This window comes from Triticum urartu, chromosome 5, assembly GCF_003073215.2.
Source record: "Triticum urartu cultivar G1812 chromosome 5, Tu2.1, whole genome shotgun sequence".
Lineage (NCBI taxonomy): Eukaryota > Viridiplantae > Streptophyta > Magnoliopsida > Poales > Poaceae > Triticum > Triticum urartu.
This window is the reverse complement of record NC_053026.1, coordinates 424,988,574-425,003,924: the sequence shown is the minus strand read 5'-3', so window position 1 is coordinate 425,003,924 and position 15,351 is coordinate 424,988,574.

Here is a 15,351-nt window from a genome sequence, read left to right as displayed (position 1 = left end):
AAAAAAGAGGATAATGCAAAAAATAGACAAAAAGCTATGCATTGTTTATAGAAAGGCTGCTATGAAAGAGGAACGATACAAATAGTGCGATAAGCAAAAGAAATTGGACTATTTAACATGTCCTGGCCAGGGGCAGGCCGCGGAATTGTATTAAAAAACAGGTATACTGCTCGCAATAGAGACCACCTGGGAGTTCCATAATGCGGCGTGGCTTGTCTGCTTTCCTGGATCTTGCATCGTTTGTGCGGCAGTTGAATTGCCGAACGGGTCATCCGAAGTATGGAGTCCTGAGAGTAAGAGAAAAAAAGAAAGAAAAAAGGAATCCGACAGCCCCTGGTGCGGTTTAAGCCGTATTTCGGGCGTGCCGTGATAGTGCCCCTTCCCCTGTGCCCATGGTATTTTAAGAGCGTAGTTATGTACGTGAAGCACTGGTTTCGCTATATCGCGAGGGCTAGGGTTGGGGCCGCATTGCTACGCTAGCTCAGAACGTGCCAGGCGGTCTTGTTGTAGGGTACTCCGGGCGCGCTTGACAGTGTCCGGCTTTTTGAAGGCCGAACTGGAGAACTGCCTAGAGAGGCTGCTTTGTACTTCTGCTGCGAGCGCTGCTGTGTGCTCCTCCGTTCGGAGGGAGCGTTCAGTGTTCCCATTGACCGTGATTACTCCTCTAGGGCCTGGCATCTTGAGCTTGAGGTATGCATAGTGCGGTACCGCGTTGAATTTTGCGAATGCGGTTCGCCCGAGCAGTGCGTGATAGCCACTACAGAACGGGACTATGTCGAAGATTAACTCCTCGCTTCGGAAGTTATCCGGAGATCCGAAGACCACTTCCAGTGTGACTGAGCCTATACAGTTGGCTTCTACACCTGGTATGATGCCTTTAAAGGTCGTTTTGGTGGGCTTGATCCTCGAGGGATCTATGCCCATTTTTCGCACTGTATCCTGGTAAAGCAGGTTCAGGCTGCTGCCGCCGTCCATGAGGACTCTTGTGAGATGAAATCCGTCAATGATTGGGTCTAGAACCAATGCGGCGAAGCCGCCGTGACGGATGATAGTGGGGTGGTCCCTTCGATCAAAGGTGATCGGGCAGGAGGACCATGGGTTGAACTTTGGGGCGACTGGCTCCATCGCATATACGTCCCGTAACGCACGCTTCCGCTCCCTCTTGGGGATGTGGGTTGCGTATATCATGTTCACCGTCCGCACTTGCCGGGGAAATCCCTTCTGTCCACCGTTGTTCGGCGGCCTGGGCTCCTCCTCGTTGTCGCTATACAGCCCCTTGTCTTTGTTTTCGGCTCTTAACTTGCCTGCCTGCTTGAACACCCAACAATCCCTATTGGTGTGATTGGCTGACTTTTCGGGGGTGCCATGTATCTGGCACAAGCGGTCGAGTATTCGGTCCAAACTGGACGGGCCCTGAGTATTTCTTTTGAATTGCTTTTTCCGTTGACCGGATTTGTAGCCTCGGAATCCGGCATTAACTGCCGAATCCTCGTTGCTGTCGCTGTTAACGCGGCGCTTTTGTTTGTTCCGACGCGACCTGTTACTTTTGTCCTTGGTATTCGGATTACCAGGGTTCTTGGTTAAGTTGTTGTTGCGAGCTAGCCAGCTATCTTCTCCCACGCAACAGCGGGTCATGAGTGTCGTGAGGGCTGCCATAGATTTTGGCTTTTCTTGTCCCAGGTGCCGTGCAAGCCACTCGTCACGGATACTATGCTTGAAGGCCGCTAAGGCCTCTGCGTCCGGACAGTAAACTATCTGGTTTTTCTTCGTTAGGAACTGTGTGCAGAATTGCCTGGCCGATTCCTCTGGCTGCTGAATTATGTGGCTTAGGTCATCGGCGTCCGGTGGTCGCACATAAGTGCCCTGGAAGTTGTCAAGGAATGCGGCTTCCAGGTCCTCCCAAGAACCGACTGAGTCTGCTAGCAAGCTGTTAAGCCATTGCCGGGCCGGTCCCTTAAGTTTGAGTGGGAGGTATTTGATGGCATGTAAATCATCACCGCGGGCCATGTGGATATGAAGGAGATAATCCTCGATCCATACCGCAGGATTTGTTGTGTCATCGTACGATTCGATGTTTACGGGTTTGAAGCCCTCAGGGATTTTATGATCCATTACTTCATCTGTGAAGCATAGTGGGTGTGCGGCGCCTCTGTATTGGGCTATATCACGACGCAGCTTGAAGGAGCTTTGTCTGTTGAGTTCGGCCCGGCCGGATTTATTGCATCCGGAATGACGATCACCGTCACGTGCCGTGGGGCGCCTGCGCGATCCGTAGATCGATCTTGTTTGCCTTGCCTTGTCCTCCAGTATGTCGTGCAGGTCGGGCGCATTTTCCCGTGCCTTAGTATGCTTGACGCGGCGTCGGGGCATGGCTTGAGTGGAGGGCCAAGAGGCCTCTCTGTCGCGGCCACGAGGTGGCCGGTCGGCCATGTCATGCGCTGGTGATGTAGGTGCTTCCTCCTCTAGTCGGGGTAGCAGCCTGCGCTTTGGGTAATTCTTGGAGGGGCGTTCGAGTTCATACTCTTCGGCCGCAAGGACTTCAGTCCATCTGTCAGCTAGCAAATCCTGATCAGCTCTAAGCTGTTGCTGCTTTTTCTTGAGACTGCTTGCCGTGGCCATAAGCCTGCGTTTAAAACACTCTTGTTCGGCGAGATCCTCTGGCACGACGAACTCGTCGTCGTCGAGGCTTGCCTCGTCTTCGGAGGGAGGCGTATAATTATCGTCCTCAGCCTCTTGGTCCGCCGCCCTCTCGTGAGGGCTGGCTTCTCTGTCCTCCTGTGCTGAATCTTGCTGGAGGGGGTGTTCTTGGGTGCTATCCGGAGTAGTATTATCTCCCGTGCCGGAATCACCGTTTTTACTTTGGCGGGATTTAGAGCGGCGCCGCTGACGCCGGCGCTTGGGCTGTTTCTTAGAGTTATTGTCCCCCACTATTCCATCGCCATCTCCATCCTTTGGAGTGTCCACCATATATATGTCATATGACGAGGTGGCCTTCCAGCGCCCTACAGGTGCTGGTTCTTGTTCGTCTCCTACATCGTCGTCCATGCCGTCGATGTCTTTGGAGTCGAAGTCAAGCATGTCGGTTAAGTCGTCGACAGTGGCTACGAAGTGGGTGGTGGGTGGGTTTTGAATTTCTTCATCGTCCGTATCCCAACCTTGCTGACCGTAGTCCGGCCAGGGCTCTCCTGATAAAGAGAGAGACTTTAGAGAATTCAGGATGTCGCCGAAGGGCGAGTGCTGAAAGATGTCCGCGGCGGTGAACTCCATTATCGGCGCCCAATTGGATTCATCGGCAGGGGCGCGGGGGGCTCGGAGTTCGGAGAGGAATCTGGCTCCTCGGAGTCACGGGCCATGCGGAGTGCGGGGCTGGAGTTCGGCTCGATCGCCTCTGAGATCGCAGCCCCTGAGGCAGCGTCCAACCACTGATCCTCGATCGGTGCAGTAGGCTCCGAATCAATGGTCGGAACCGATGCGTGTGCGGCCTCCAAGGCGCTGTTCGGCGGCAGAGCTATATCATGCCCATCGAGACAGTGCGGCGCGCTTGGCTGTGGCTCGAATCCGTCGAAGATCAAGTCCCCGCGGATGTCAGCCGTGTAGTTTAGGCTTCCAAACCTGACCTGATGTCCAGGGGCGTAGCTTTCGATCTGCTCAAGGTGGCCAAGCGAATTGGCCCGCAGTGCGAAGCCGCCGAAGACAAAGATTTGTCCCGGGAGAAAAGTCTCACCCTGGACTGCATCGTTGTTGATGATCGAAGGAGCCATCGGGCCTAAAAGCGACGACACAGAGGAACTCTCAATGAAAGCACCAATGTCGGTGTCAAAACCGGCGGATCTCGGGTAGGGGGTCCCGAACTGTGCGTCTAGGCCGGATGGTAACAGGAGGCAAGGAACACGATGTTTTACCCAGGTTCAGGCCCTCTTGATGGAGGTAAAACCCTACGTCCTGCTTGATTAATATTGATGATATGGGTAGTACAAGAGTAGATCTACCACGAGATCAAGGAGGCTAAACCCTAGAAGCTAGCCTACGGTATGATTGTTGTATGTTGAAGTTCTCCTACGTACTAAAACCCGCTGGTTTATATAGACACCGGAGAGGGTTAGGGTTACACAAAGTTGGTTACAATGGTAGGAGATCTAAATATCCGCATCGCCAAGCTTGCCTTCCACACCGAGGAAAGTACCATCCGGACACGGGACGAAGTCTTCAATCTTGTATCTTCATAGTCCAGGAGTCCGGCTGAAGGTATAGTTCGGCTATCCGAACACCCCCTAATCCAGGACTCCCTCACCTGCTTTCCACCCAGCCGGTGCTTGCTGCTCCAATCAGCAAAGAGCCTTTACTGCTTTATATTGCCGCCACTGGACAAGTTGTGACTACAGCACTCACGGTCGAGGGGGAAGAAGAAGGCAAAGCCTACAAAGTTCAACGTCCAGTGTATTATATTTCTGAAGTTTTAACCCCATCCAAGTAGAGATATCCATATTATCAGAAGCTTGTCTACGGGATTCACTTGACCATAAAGAAGGTTGCACATTACTTCTCAGATCATTTAATTACAGTCATCAGCGATGCTCCATTGTCAGAAATTTTGAATAATAGAGATGGAACTGGTCGAGTGGCTAAATGGGCGATTGAACTCCTTCCGCTGGATATCAAGTTTGAGGCAAAGAAAGCAATCAAATCCCAGGCAATAGCATATTTTCTTGTCGAGTGGATTGAACAACAGCTGCCGACTCAGATTCAGTCGGAACATTGGACTATGTTCTTCGACGGGTCCAAGATGTTGAATGGTTCATGTGCTGGGGTAGTCCTGGTATCTCCGTGAGGCAACAAGCTCATTTATGTTCTCCAGATTCACTTTGACTCCTCCAATAATGAAGCTGAATATGGGGCACTTTTGTACGGGTTGCGCATGGCCATTTTACTCGGCGTCCGGCGCCTAATGGTCTATGGCGACTCAGATTTGGTGGTCAATCAGGTGATGAAGGAATGAGACGTGGGGAGTCTAGCTATGAATGGTTATTGCAATGCAGTGAGGAAATTGGAAAAGAAGTTTGAAGGGTTAGAGCTGCACCATATACCCCGACTGAAGAACCAGGCAGGTGATGACCTGGCAAAGATAGGATCCAAGAGGGAGCCCATTCCCAGCAATGTGTTTTTGGAACATGTTCGTACACCTTCCGTACAAGAGGATCCCTTCACAGAAGAGCCCCCACATCCTAACAGCCCTACTGATCTGACTGAAGTTGAAATCCCAGCCGTGGTCGACTTGATCATGGAAGTTTTGGTCATCATTCCTGATTGGACAGTGCCATACATTGCATATATTCTCAGGAAAGAACTCCTAGAGGATGAAGAAGAGGCTCGTCAGATCGTCCGTCGATCCAAAGCCTTTACTGTGATGGGTGGACAGCTTTACGGAGAGAGTGTTACTGGAGTCAGTCAGAAATGCATCACGCCAGAAGAAGGCTGAATGATCCTCAATGATATCCACTCGGGGACCTATGGTCACCATGCGTCCTCTCGGACCATCGTGGCCAAAGCATACCGAGCTGGGTTTTACTGGCCGCATGCTAATGAGATGGAATAAGAAATAGTCGACAAGTGTGAGGGCTGCCAGTTCTACTCCAACATGTCCCACAAACCTGCTTCAGCCTTGAAGACCATTCCACTCGTCTGGCCATTTGCAGTTTGGGAGTTAGATATGGTCGGGCCCCTGAGGACTGGAAGGAGTGGCTTCACCCATGTGCTTGTAGCAGTCGACAAGTTCACTAAATGGATTGAAGCTAAACCTATCAAAAACCTCGAAGCAAGTAATACTGTCAGCTTCATTAAAGAGTTAACATTCACATATGGAGTTCCGCACAGCATCATAACAGATAAATGGGTCAAACCTTGATTCAGATGAGTTCAGAGCTTTCTACGCCTCCCAAGGCACTCGGGTCGACTATGCCTCAGTCGCTCACCCACAGTCGAATGGGCAAGCAGAAAGGGCAAACGGTTTGATACTCAAAGGGCTGAAACCCCGATTGATGCGCGACCTCAAGCATGCAGCAGGTGCTTGGGTTGATGAGCTACCATCAGTACTTTGGGGATTGAGAACAACTCCAAATCGGTCGAATGGTCGAACTCCGTTGTCGGATCTCGGGTTCTGGCAAAACTCTTAAGGTTCGAACTCTGGGGTGCACACAAAGTTCTTTTCGTCCTACCGATCCACGCCCTAGCTTGCTAAGATCTCACGGACGAACTCGACGAACTCGCAACACAGAAAGACACGAGATTTATACTGGTTAGGGCCACCGTTGTGGTTTAATACCCTACTCCAGTGTGTGGTGGGGGATTGCCTCTTGGGCTGATGATGAGCAGTACAAGGGAAAGAACAGCCTCCTGAGGTTGAGGTGTTCTTGTGCTTGGTGAACTTGTGCGGTGAGAGCGCGACTTGATCCCACCTACTTTGGTGGCTAGCTCTACTTATATAGGCCCTAGTCCTCTCCCCAAAAAATGAGTGGGAAGGGAGCCAACAATGGCGGGCAAATTTGAAAGGGGACAGCTAGTACAAGTTATCCTGACAAAAGTGGTCTTCGCCAGCTAAAGGCTCTGGCGATGACGCCGTCTTGGGCTCCATGGTGACCCCCGCCTTGCCGTCCTGCTGGTCTTGGTCTCATTGCACCGATATGGAAACCTTCTCTTGATGCCTCGGTACTTCGCGCCTGCGCCTGCCTCTTTAGCACCAAAGAGGAAACAAGAAAACCGCGCACCCTAGCGCCCGCCTGGTGTCGATCGTCATGGCTCACGTCACGAGAGCCTCGTGAGGTTTGCCTCACCTTCATGTATCCGCTCCTCATGAGCCTGCCTGGCTAGGCTGCTCCTAATGAGGTCATGCATCGTCTGCCTCGCGAGGCTTGGCCCCTCGTGAAGGTCTTGATTTCCTTGTTGATGAAGATGGGCCGTACGACCCGCTAGCTTAGCAACGCCGTGGGCCGCAGGTAGGCAAGTCTGGGGACCCCCATTCCCAGAATGCCGACATTAGCCCCCGGGCCCAAGGCGCGCTCGGGCTTGGCTTCGAGGCGAAGCCAAGGGTCAAGTACAGAGCGCCGCGGGCCCCAAAAGCCAGTGGCCTTGGTTGACGCATGGCGGTTGATTGGACGTGGGAGTCTCCGCTTCCCCACGCTGCCTCGGCAACTGCTCGACTTGACAAGTCCCTGTGATATGCAAGGAAAACCATCATTACCTGTGATCGTGGGAGGCGTCGGTTGGCCTCCTTCCTATATAAATGGGGAGGGAGGGGCGGAGCCCCCGTCGCCCATATCTTCCCGGTTCGCTTGCTTATTTTCCCTTGCTCCACCGCTAGCAGCGCCACTAATGGCGCCACGAAGGAAGTTCTCTGCCGCCGAGAAGGGGAAAGCCCCCCGCGAGGGTCCTGGCTCCCCAGTGCCCAAGCGCGGACGCGACCGTCCGCGTAAGCACGCCGTGACCCCCGCCGTGGCCCACTTTCGTGGCGGCGCAACACGCGGAGGGGGTCGCCCCAGCCATGGCGGTCCAGTTGACGAAGGGAGGTGTGCGATGGTGGCGCGGCCTCCCCGTCCGCGCTTTCACTCGGCGGATGTGTCGTCGGAGTTTTTTGTCTGGTCAGAGAACCCGGCCGGCAACTGGCTCTAGCTTCCACGCTTCATTCATCGACGAGCTGCCGGCCTCTAGTCCAGGCGGGCTCTGGTTGCAGGCGGATGGTTGCTGCAACAAGGCCTCTTGGGTCATAGTCGAGACTTCCACCGCGGGCAACATAGTCCTGGCCCGCGGCTGGCAGACGTTCGCCCGCGCACGCGGCTTGGGCAGGCGGTGCACCCTCCACTTCAATTATGATGGTGGGACGACCCTCTATGTGAGGGTGTTTGGGGGAAATGGTCGCCGCGTCGGGTGTTGCCCCGAGGCGGACTGATAACCCACAAGTATAGGGGATCGCAACAACTTTCGAGGGGTAGAGTATTCAACCCAAATTTATTGATTCGACATAAGGGGAGCCAAAGAATATTCTCAAGTATTAGCAGCTGAGTTGTCAATTCAACCACACCTGGATAACTTAGTATCTGCAGCTAATTGTTTAGTAGCAAAGTAATATGATAGTGGTGGTAACGGTAACAAATGTAAAGAAAGCAAAAGTAATGTTATTGGTATTTTGTAGTAATTGTAACATTAGCAACGGAAAGTAAATAAGCGTAAACCAGTATATGGAAAGCTCGTAGGCATTGGATCAGTGATGGATAATTATGCCGGATGCGGTTCATCATGTAACATTCATAACATAGGGTGACACAGAACTAGCTCCAATTCATCAATGTAATGTAGGAATGTATTCCAAATATAGTCATACGTGGTTATGGAAAAGAACTTGCATGACATCTTTTGTCCTACCCTCCCGTGGCAGCGGGGCCCTAATGGAAACTAAGGGATATTAAAGCCTCCTTTTAATAGAGAACCGGAACAAAGCATTAGCACATAGTGAATACATGAACTCATCAAACTATGGTCATCACCGGGAGTGGTCCCGATTATTGTCACTTCGGGGTTGCCGGATCATAACACATAGTAGGTGACCATAGACTTGCAAGATAGGATCAAGAACTCACATATATTCATTAAAACATAATAGGTTCAGATCTGAAATCATGGCACTCGGGCCCTAGTGACAAGCATTAAGCATAGCAAATTCATAACACCATCAATCTCAGAACATAGTGGATATTAGGGATCAAACCCTAACAAAACTAACTCAATTACATGATAGATCTCATCCAACCCATCACCGTCCAGCAAGCCTACGATGGAACTACTCACACACGTCGGTGAGTGTCGGTGTCAAAACCGGCGGATCTCAGGTAGGGGGTCCCGAACTGTGCGTCAAGGCCGGATGGTAACAGGAGACAAGGGACACGATGTTTTTACCGAGGTTTGGCCCTCTCGATGGAGGTAAAACCCTACTCATGCTTGATTAATATTGATGATATGGGTAGTACAAGAGTAGATCTACCACGAGATCAAGGAGGCTAAACCCTAGAAGCTAGCCTATGGTATGATTGTTGTATGATGGAGTTGTCCTACGGACTAGAACCCTCCGGTTTATATAGACACCGGGTAGGGTTAGGGTTACACAGAGTCGGTTACAGTGGTAGGAGATCTTGAATATCTGCATCGCCAAGCTTGCCTTCCACGCCAAGGAAAGTCCCATCCGGACATGGGACGGAGTCTTCAATCTTGTATCTTCATAGTCCGGGAGTCCGGCTGAAGGTATAGTCCGGCTACCCGAACACCCCCTAATCTAGGACTCCCTCAGTAGCCCCTGAACCAGGCTTCAATGACGACGAGTCCGGCGTGCAGATTGTCTTCGGCATTGCAAGGCGGGTTCCTCCTCCAAGTTCTTCAAGAAGATTTTAAACACCAAAGATAGTGTCTGACTCTGCAAAATAAGTTTCCACATATTGCCATAGAGAGAATAATATTAACACAAATCTAATCTGCTGACGTATTCCGCAGCGTGACATCACACTACGACCAAGTCCTTTACTCGAATTGTTTTCACTTTTCCACCTCAGCACGTTTGGCGAGGCAGTTTCCTTGGCACGCCTTGCCAAAGCAGAGATCGTGTCCCCCTTTTACGGGATTCTCATCAATACGGACGTGGGTAACCCAATCATGCCCGTTAGCATGTTTCCTCGATTAAAGGCGAGTCCCAAACAGTTACGGGGAGGGCTCTTGGTATTCAACCTCTTATAAAGAGACCAAGGCCTTACTCTTTTTTCCAATCTCAAACGAGTTCGCCCGTCGCATCGAGTTCCAACACCCTAGGCTCCAGATTCCAGGCGCTTCGGACCTTCGACAATGTCCGGTTTCGACCTTCAAGGCCGATGGATGCCCTCCTCCGTCACGGAGGAGGACGTGCTAAAGCTAAGAGAGGCTAAGTTCTTGACCGGCGAAATTTCGCATAGGTTGCCTGCTCAAGGGCAGGCCATTCCCAGTCCCCAGCCTGGTGAGAGCGTGGTGTTCATATCCCACTTCCTTCGGGGGTTAGGCTTCCCAATGGATCCCTTTGTGAGGGGGCTGCTAATTTATTACGGACTGGAATTCCACGACTTAGCTCTGGAGTCCATCCTCCATATCTCCTCATTCATTGTCGTGTGTGAAGCGGTCCTCCATGTTACCCCTCACTTCAGATTATGGCTCAAGACTTTTAAAGTGGAGCCGAAGATGACCGACGGACGGCACGCAGAGTGCGGAGGCGCAGTTATAAGCAAGAATACTGATGCTCCATGGCCCGAGGGCTCTTTTCAAGAGGAGCTTGGCCTGTGGCAACGAGAGTGGTTCTATATCACCGCTCCTAGGGGCACCAAGTGGGTGGCGCCTCCCGCCTTTCACTCGGGTCCCCCACCACGGCTAATGTCATGGGTCAGCAAAGGGTTAGATTGGGGGTTACCCAAATACGTGCCCTCGTTGCAAGGCCGCATTAGGGATCTCCTGGAAGGAGACCTCAGCCTAGTCAAGGTGACGCAGGTCATGCTGATTCGCCGAATATTGCCCGGCAAATGTCGCTCCCTTCGCCTGTGGGAGTTTAATCCAGAGGGACCGCGGGCTCTCCAGCATTTCATGGGTGCAACGCCCGCGGAGATGTTTAAACTGTTCTTCGGATCACAAGCGATGTGTCCGGTTTTAACCGAGGACGCAGGCCTAAGCTGGAATCGCCCGGATACTCAAGTAAGTAACCTTGTGCCCGGACCTACCATCCGTATAATTTTCATAAACTTGCCCCTAAAAGAGTTGTCCTTTTAAACAGGAGTGGATAGCGAAGGCAAAGCTGATCAGGTGTCCGGCTCCCCTTCCCGAAACCAGGCCGGATCCCATGCTTGTCAGGATGTTGAAGATAATGCATTTGGAGGGAAGTAAGGGGGAGGACAAGGTAACTATGGCCTCCTCGAAGGAGGCTGCTCCGAAGGGAGGAACCGCTAATTCCTCTCCTAAGGGGAAGAAGAGGGCCGCCTCTAACGACCCGGAGACCATGGCCTCGAAGCAGGGGAAAAATCCTCGTTAGAGGGTCTGACGCCGAGGAGTTCCTCGGCCGAACTACGCCCTCAAAGGGATCAGCCCTCCAGTGAGCCGTAAGTAGAGAAAGATTTTCCTTTGGAGGGATGAGAGAAATCCCTAATTTATATCTGAGAAGATTAACCGAAATCTTACCTTGCAGCTCGGACCTCAGCCCTTCTCAGTAGAGCTCGTCTTCGGGGGATCTTCTTCCGGAGATGATGGAGAGCGGAACGCCTCCCCCTTTCGTGCCGCCTAGCGAGGCGAGCGACCCTGAGGTGTCGTCGCGAAGGGTTTCTCCGAATCCGGCAGGGGCGGAAGATAGCCATGTGCCCCCCCCCCCAAGGTTCTCCGCGTCCGGCCTTCGAAGAAGGCCATAGGACAAGTCCGGCACCATCTGGTGCTCGGCCGGAGGAGCTAAAGATTCTGCTGGGGTGAGCTTCTATCTCAGAGGAGCATCGTGCATTGATGGGCATGGTGATTGAAAGGATTTCATCCGCAGAAAGTGGATTGCATGATGCCATCAAAAGTTTACTGACGGGTTTTGAGGTACGTTAGATAATGTACACTTTTGTCAGTTGCGCGTAAGTAAGATGCGCCCTATGTAGATAGTAGCCCCTAAGACTCTGTGCGTTGTCAAAATTGACGGCGTGCAGAGGATCATAATCCCAGGTCTTAAATGTCGCCTTTATATATAGATGGCAAATTGTCCGGAGTCGAGCCGGATTGATGATTTTGCCGAACTAAAGCGGCAAATTGACGTGGCAGATGTCGACATCGCGCTTGTCAACAAGTGACTTGATGAGGCTCAAGGTATGTAATTCATCGAGCGGCAGCTGGTAAGGGGAGCTTTATGCCAGTATCTTACAATGTGTGTGCTTGACGCAGATGGTGCGGCCGCCGTGGAGAGTCTTAGGGCCGAACTTGCCCGGGCTAAGGAACAAGCCAGAAAAAGCGATGCGGCTGCCAAGAAAGCCCTTGAAGAGCTGAGAGCCGAACAGGCTGCCCACTGCCGAAGAAAGGAAGAGATGGCCGAGATGGCCGTGAATTTAAAGGGTGCTGCTGACCATTGCAAGCTTCTTGAGGAAGAAGACTGGGCGAGGCAGACGGACTTAGAGAAGGCCGTTGCTGATGCCAAGGACGCTCGCTCTGCGATGTGAGCTGCGAACGAGGAGCTGCGTCAAGCCGGACAGATTGCGGCTGGAAAGCCCTTTACGCTGCGGAGGAAGTTTTGTGATCCGAAGTTTGCTCCGTTGGACTGGATGTGGAGTGTGGAGGACACCTATCTGGATTTGGCAGCGAGTGCTGCTGATGCGACCGAACACTTTCGAGATCAAAAAGATTACAAAGTGGAAAAGCTTTTCTGGTCGCAGTTCCATAATCCAGAGCGTCCACTGGCAGTGGACGATCGCCTGGCTCAATGGGCCAAACTGAATAGGTTGTCCGGACTCGCCATGAAGTATGTCATGGGTCATCTGTGGCCGGGGAGATCGGAGCCGAAGAGTTATTTCAGCTTGGTGCAGCAATTTCTTGACGTCGTGCCACGTATCAATGCGATGAAGAGGTCAGCATGCATAGAGGGCGCACGGATGGCTCTTGCCCGTGTCAAGACATAATGTGCAGAGATGGAGACCACCGTTGTTGCGTCCCGAGATTCGGAAAAAAGCCGAGTGCCCTCCGAGCACTATTTTCAGGAAGTTCTTGAAGGCGCTCGCGTAATAGAGACGCAGTGCTTGAAGGATGCTATTTATGACAGCATGTGTAATTATAAAGCAATATTTTGAAAAATTGTAGTGGCCTTTTATACTTGTGCCTTCAAGTATTGGGAACACCTCCTGTGCAGCCGTTGTAAAATATATATATGTATATAAAATCTGAAAGATGGCAGTCGTTGGCTTCAGCCCCCACGCACATAGTGCGGGGGTGCTCGCAGAAGACACCTTTTCACATTTAATCCAACATCTTGGTCCTACAAAGGAGGTGATAGCACAGCGGGCTTGGCAACCGGACTATAATGCTTTAACACTTTCACTTAGCCATAGGAGCTTGATAGTGGGACTATTTAGGTAGCCCGGCCGAACCGGGTTCGGGGCGCGTAAGTGCCTGGCGGGGAAACGACCCTTCATTAAAGCGGAGGAATCCTATAGATTCCGATAGGTCATCGAGTGCCTGACCAGTCTCACGCTACATCATGACAGTCAGTTTTCGGCTTTCTATACTGAGGTGCTCGCCCGGCCGAACCGGGGCACAATCGCACTAGTTCTCCTAGTGCTACCTTAGCCGATAGAGCGGAACGTAAGGTAGCCGAACTCAGGAGCTGGGCAACCCAGCATTTGACCAAAGACATGATTCGGAGCTGATGCACATAATGCCAAAACTCGCGATGCCGAACACTCCCTAAGGTGTTCGGTCTTTATGAGTGCGGGCGAAACAACACTCTTTATTAAAAAGTCCCTAGTGTCCAGGTACGCGCAAAAGTTCTGACGTGGCCACATGCCAAGATGCCAGCCTCCTCCTTGCTTATATCAGAGGAAACCAGGGGATATGTAGCAACGAGAGACAGTAAAAAAGGTTTACGCAGGGTCTTAATCTAAAAAGAATCCTTAGGACGGGTCCCTACTGCACGTATGCGCCTGTGTCTCCGTTGTGCCGTATCCTGGACGGGCACCGCACGATGTTCATCTGTAAAAGAGAGGAACTGAGTTGAAAATGGGTCATGCCGAACAAAAGTTTAAAATAAATAAAGTATAAAGGAAAATATATAAAATTGAGCTTTATTGTCTCCTATTGTATATGTACGGAGCCCCTAGTGCGGGAGTATATGGCCACTAAGCCTGTATCAACGATAATTTTGTACCGAACTCGTCTATCCGCATTCGTGGTCTTTAATGACCTACTCCAAAGTTTTTGGCCGGTGAAGCCATTTTACTGTGGGGCTGTTAAAGCGGCCGCGCAGTCCTCCGCTTGGGGGAGGCGAACTTTAATGCTTACCCTTCAGAGAGATGATGCCTCGTGGACCGGACATCTTAAGCGTTAGAGATGCATAATGCGGTATTGCGTTAAAGCGGGCGAAAGCTTCTCGTCCCAGTAGTGCTTGATAGCGACTTGAGAATGGGACGATGTGGAAAGTCAGCTTTTCGTGGCGGAAGTTATCGGTAGAGCCAAATATAACTTCGAGCCGGAGAAAACCCATGCAATGGGTGTCCGGACCAGGCATTACCCCTTGAAAGGCGGTTTTGCTCCGGCGGATTCTTGCTGGGTCTATCCCCATGTGATGGATTGTGTCCTGATATATCAGGTTTAGTCCACTGCCGCCATCCATAAGGACATTTGAAAATTGGAGTCCGCAAATAATTGGATTGAGTACCAAGGCAGTCCAGCCCGTGTTCCTGATACTTCTAGAATAATCCAGCTGATCGAAGATGATTGGTTTTGACAAATAGTGGCGGGACCCCTTTGGGATAGGTCATGTGGTGCGTACCTTTATGGGCGCCGCACGTTTTGTTATGTCAAGTAAGTTTACTGTTTTTACTTCTTGTGGGAAGTTCTTTTGTTTGCTGGTGCTCTGCTTTTGGGGTTCGTCCTCGTCTTCGCTTGGTGTGTCGAGCCCCTTGTGTTCGGCGTTGAGTCTGCCGGACTGTTTGAAAACCCAACAATCTCTGTGGGTATGATTAGCAGGCTTCCCAGGAGTACTGTGTATTTGACATATCCTGTCCAAGATTTTGTTTAAGTTGGATGGATCATCCCTGTTATCCTGGAGGGGCGGCTTTGTCTAATTCTATCGTGACCTTTTGAATCTGGCGTTGACTGCCGTGCTCTTCGGACTTTTTTCCTTAGTCCGGCGACGGTCCTTGTTGCGTCGCGGTTTTCCGTTTCCATTCCTAGTTTCGGATGTACTTGGGTCACTGGTGCTGCGTCTTGCGAACCAGCTGTCCTCTCCTGCACAAAAGTGGGTCATGAGGCTTGTCAGTGCGGCCATTGTCCTTGGCTTTTCTTGGCCGAGGTGTCTGGCGAGCCATTCGTCTCAGACGTTATGCCTGAAAGCTGCTAAGGATTCGGCGTCCGGACAGTCGACTATCTGATTCTTTTTAGTGAGGAATCTATTCCAGAATTGCCGAGCTGATTCTCCGGCTGTTGAGTTATGTAACTAAGATCGTCTGCATCCGGAGGGCGGACATAGGTCCCTTGAAAATTTGCTCGAAAAGCATGCTCGAGCTCTTCCCAACTTCCGATTGTGTTTTCAGGAAGGCTTTTAAGCCAATGCCGGGCTGGCCCTTTAAG